This window comes from Ictalurus furcatus, chromosome 8, assembly GCF_023375685.1.
Source record: "Ictalurus furcatus strain D&B chromosome 8, Billie_1.0, whole genome shotgun sequence".
Taxonomy (NCBI): Eukaryota; Metazoa; Chordata; class Actinopteri; order Siluriformes; family Ictaluridae; genus Ictalurus; species Ictalurus furcatus.
The window spans coordinates 23,960,108-23,965,624 of record NC_071262.1 but is presented as its reverse complement, the minus strand read 5'-3'; the positions used below and the strand labels follow the sequence as shown (position 1 = coordinate 23,965,624).

General features: G+C 39.9%; 1 long non-coding RNA gene across 1 annotated transcript; it reads left to right on the top strand.

The window, feature by feature from the left end:
* The first annotated feature begins 448 nt into the window (after nucleotides 1-448).
* LOC128612024 (uncharacterized) lies at nucleotides 449-2,950 on the top strand. The gene is made up of 3 exons (XR_008386666.1): nucleotides 449-1,235; nucleotides 1,751-1,789; nucleotides 2,509-2,950. It is a non-coding gene; the product is annotated as an uncharacterized LOC128612024 (long non-coding RNA).
* The last annotated feature ends 2,567 nt before the right edge of the window (nucleotides 2,951-5,517 follow it).

Sequence of the window (5,517 nt, the reverse complement as noted above, 5' to 3'; positions counted from 1 at the left end):
AGAAAAGCACCTAGCGACTTTTTCGGCAAGCCTTGGAAACTTTCCATAGAAGACTGCCCCGTGAGCGTGAGGCCCTGCTTTCCTGCTGCAGGTACACCTACCTACCGCTCTCGCTCTACTCTGTTCAGTGAGGGGCAGAGAAGAGCAGCACATTCATTCGATTCTAACGTTCTCACTGAGTGATCATTTTACATGTAAATATAGCCAAAATCACGGCACAGCCGTTATCTTTAATGATGATTCTGTCAGACGACATCATGGTTATAAATCATGCTGCATTCACACATACGCTGCAAGTCGCTAGTTGCTGTACTATGAAGTTACAGGTAGGCGTTCCTACTACTGGTTGTCATAGTAACATGGGTGATGCAATTAACATTCCACTTTTGATGACAAACCAGTTTTCTTGCTGCTGAAATAAAACATTCTGGAGAGAGATGTTCTTATATATAATTCACCAGTGTATATATGCATCATATCCTACGAGATGAAGGAGAAGCGGTGTGTGCTCGGTTATCTACCTGCGGCAGAAGCACAAGTGCCAATTAGCTTAGCTTATAGCCTTAGTGTGTTTAAAGCAAAATAATAATAATGAAACACACTCATTGTTTGCTGCAATTGAGTAAAATCCCGGTGTAGCTCCTATCTCAGTAAGTGAGCATCACCTTCAGGGTGTCATTCACTATATGTTGGTGACTGGGAGCCGGACCGGGAGCCGGACCGCAGCTCTTCGAGGCATGGCCTCCGTGCTTTCTGGGTGAAGTGTCCGGCTTGGTGCTGCTTGTTCCCGGGTGCAACAAAAAGGGAATGTTTAATTATTATTTATTTATTTTTTGCTTTAAACCCACTAAGATCCTAAGCTAAACTAATTGGCTACTGCCACAATGGCGCTGCTTCTGCTAGTGAGCACCGGTGGCCATGGATGATGTGCTCACTCTTCTTCACCCCCATTGGTAGTCGCTGCACCAAGTTGCTCCAAATTTGCATAAAGTTAAACTTTTCTCAACTTTGACGCGTCGCTGGACATGCCCACATCCGGTCACCAATAGTCGCCGTAGCGCATGTTGCAGGAAGTCGCTAGCTCTCATTGAAAATGAATGGTCTCGGGTCGCATTATCTCTGCTAGTTGCTCTGTGTGAACGTACCTTCAGGATTTTAGCGGTGCAGAGCAGCAGCTTGGATGTGACTGCTGGTTAACATGAGTTCTGAAGTCAAATGCCAACCATACCAGATAAGTAAGAAACAATTAAAATATAATGGAAATGCAAACCAATGCCTTTTCTATTTTATTTTATTGCTGAGGTGCATATGCAAATTATAATACATGCGAGCATATACTCTCCCTCACACATTAGCACACACAGAACTTTGCCAATGAATACTTAATTAATCCAATATTTTTGCTACTAAAAAGACACAATGCATTTCTCAATTAGCAATGGAGTAAAATGGTTGAAAAATTTATTAAGGTGTGGAAACCATGGTATAAGTGGAATAATTGACTCCAGTCTGTTGAATTATTAGAACAAAATGCACACCAGAGGTGTAACGGCCACATTACCACCTAATTATCCTTCTAATAATTCAATGACCTATTGTCAATTATTCCTTAAATAATTTGTTGTTTGCCATACGTTGTATACAACATGAAACATTTTTGGGTGGTGCACCTGCTACTATTCAGTCTTACTCATACTCTATTATAACTGCTGACCGTTTACACCTTTCCCTCCATACACTTGTTTTTCAGACAGAGGGTGATCCATACAGGACTCCAACACAGCCAAAGGTTCTTAGTTCAAATGATTAAAAGTACAACTAAGATTTTTTTGTTGTAGTTTTATTTTATTCATTTTTTTGAAGACAGTAAAGAAAGCAGCACCCCACTGATTGTTGTGAGCGGTCATGTTTTGGTTTAATAGACAGCAAATCACAGAAGAATCAACAGCTACTAGGAGAAAACCAGGACTGGAGTGTTTCCAATAGGCATGCAGGACATTTATTTGTCCTCTCAAAAAAAAAAAAATTATTGATTTTCTGCCTGCTATTAGAGATACTTATTAAATTAATAAGTGGTTCAGTCTTACACAAAAGATGTTGCACATCAAGTCTGCAGATTAAAAAAAAAAAATTAGAGTATCTTCGCTCTCATCTTTCTGTCTTTAGTAATGTTTGCCAGAATTCGAGTACCCCATTTTGCTCTATTCAAACATCAAGGCTAGCTTTGAAGATGTATGTCCCTCTGGCAGTATCTTGGGTAGCTTTCTCCATAATAAAACCCCAACATCTCTAAAGCCCCATTCACACCGCGAGCGAAATCCAGCGACAAAGCGAAACGATTCCATACATTTTCAATGAGAGCTAGGCGACATGAGCAACAGCACAGATTTTGGGCTTGTATTACATCTAGGACAACCAAGATACTACCAAAGTTCTACAGCTCTTTAAGTGTCTTTGTTCCATATTTTATATCTCTATTTTGTGCTCTCCCTCTTTCTACACTGATAGACAGACTACAAAAATCACATATAGGAGCTCAAGGAGACATTAAAGACAGGGAAAAGGAGGTTGTGAAAGTTGAATTTTCAACTCCAAGAGGGTAAGTATGGAGTAGCTCTTAGAGTAGCTCTTAACTATATGTCACAACTAGGGCTGCAACTAATGATTGTTTTGATAATTGATTAATCTGCCAATTATTTATTTGATTAATAGATTAGTTGAATTAAAAGGCCAATTTTTATTTTCTGTATTTAAAATAAAAAAAGTTATTTCACATTCTGCCCAATGTTGTCCTTCAAAAATTGTGCAAATTGAAGGCTATGAAAAAAGGTATTAAATGTATCTACGGGGGTTTTTCTATACATTGTGCAAAGGATAAAAAAAAAAATTAAGTAGGGATGTGACGTTGAGAATTTTTAATCGACGTCTGACAACACCGGTAATACCGGCTTTTCCCCCTCGCTTATCACATATGCTTTTGAATTAGCTGCAATTCGGGGGCGGCAATTGCTTGAATGGTGGATTAATTATTCTTAATGAAAAACACAACAACTACAAAACAGTACAATGACAAACTCGCTTATATTAAACAGAGAACTTTTGAAACCAAATATTCCACCATCGTCTTGTCAGTCAGCTCGCCTCACTCTCGTCACGTGATGAATGAAATCTGACTCCTGCTGATCTGTGCTGCGACTCGGCTCATGCTGAATTGAGCAGACGCGTTCAGTTTTTAATTGTAGCGACCGTTCTCTAACAGAACTAAATGATTTTTATTAATATAAAAAAGGCAAAACGACAGTGGGAGTGGTGCCGCGGTAGGCAAGTGACGTAATCGGTGTGCGGCCCGAACATCAGTAACACTGGGAACACCGACTATCGCAACAAGCCTAATATTAACATTATATTTTGTAAACAAAAAAACAACTGATTATCCACAAGCTTTAAAGCAGAAGTTAAATTACAATTAAAAATGCTTAAAAATAAAAACAAAAGCACAAACTAAGTGTTAACTGGTACAAGGCTGAATGTTCTGCAGTAACACACACACATTTACTCATTTGAACACCGTAACATGTTAAATGTAAAATATGATCAAATTCACTGTGTGACATATACAGTGATTCTTATTAAATTTACTGAATTTATTCAGTCAAATGAGTGAGTGAGTGATTTTCTCTTTGCCTTTTGATTGATTAACATTAATGGCACAGACAGCAGCAGGTTTATTAGACTGCTGTCACTTTAAGTGCTGTCACCTAATGCACAGATCCAATATATTGTATTGACACACCTCCGATTTTTTCCCCAGCTGTTTACATTCACTTGAGACATAACTGACTGTGTTTACATGAATACTCAGCCAGACCTGCATTTTGAAATGATGTGTGTGTGTATTTATTACAGCTAAAGAGAACTCAATTTGGTACTCAGTAGATGAGGGCTTTCTGTGCGCGTGCTTCAAATGTGTGCACACAAAGCCCCCTGGTCAGGCAGGGAGACATTCATTAATTTATTTAATTATCTTAATTTTATGTTTATTTTTTATCTTTCTTTTCATGTTGCACATGACCAGGGGCATTAGCTGAACTGTTAATCATATGGGGTTGAGCCCAGATTTTTTTTCCATGAAAAAACTTTTTAAAACGTACTTCTAAATAAACTGTTTGACATTACGGACATTTTTAAAAAGCGTTGCTTGCAGAGAGCGAGAGGTATTATCAAGGACACCTCTCATCCCCACCATGGACTGTTTGTACATCTCCCATCTGGAAAATGCTACAGAAGTCTGTGTTGGCGCACAGAAAGGCTCATGAACAGCTTTCTTTCCTTCAGCTGTACTAACTCAGCTTCTAAGCATTAACTACCAGCCTCCACTAAACATTAGCATTAAACACCCTACTATACTGTATCATACATTACCACTATTATCTGCAATTATTTGTAAATACTTGCACATTAATGCAATTCTGTCATATTACAGTTACTTATATCAGACTGGTATTTGCACATTATTGTTATTTGTACATCTGTAAATTTACTGTAATCCACTGTATGTACAGTATGTCACAAAAGTGAGTACACCCCTCACATTTTTGCAAATATTTGATTATAACTTTTCATGTGACAACACTGAAGAAATGACACTTTCCTACAGTGTAAAATAGTGAGTGTGCAGCTTGTGTAACAGTGTACATTTGCTGTCCCCTCAAAATAACTCAACACACAGCCATTAATGTCTAAACCGCTGGCAACAAAAGTGAGTACACCCCTAAGTGAAAATGTCCAAATTGGGCCCAAAGTGTCAATATTTTGTGTGGCACCATTATTTTCCAGCACTGCCTTAATCCTCTTGGGCATCACCAGTTCACCAGAGCTTCACAGGTTGCCACTGGAGTCCTCTTCCACTCCTCCATGACGACATCACGGAGCTGGTGGATGTTAGAGACCTTGTGCTCCTCCACCTTCCGTTTGAGGATGCCCCACAGATGCTCAATAGGGTTTAGGCCTGGAGACATGCTTGGCCAGTCCATCACCTTCACCCTCAGCTTCTTTAGCAAGGCAGGGGTCGTCTTGGAGGTGTGTTTGGGGTCGTTATCATGCTGAAATACTGCATACTGATCATGCTTTGCTTCAGTATGTCACAGTACATGTTGGCATTCATGGTTCCCTCAATGAACTGTAGCTCCCCAGTGCTGGCAGGACTCATGCAGCCCCAGATCATGACACTCCCACCACCATGCTTGACTGTAGGCAAGACACACTTGTCTTTGTACTCCTCACCTGGTTTCCACCAAACACACTTGACACCATCTAAACCAAATAAGTTTATCTTGGTCTCATAATCCATGTCCTTAGTCTGCTTGTCTTCAGCAAACTGTTTGCGGACTTTCTTGTGCATCATCTTTAGAAGAGGCTTCCTTCTGGGACGACAGCCATGCAGACCAATTTGATGCAGTGTGCGGCGTATGGTCTGAGCAGTGACAGGCTGACCCCCCACCCCTTCAACCTCTGCAG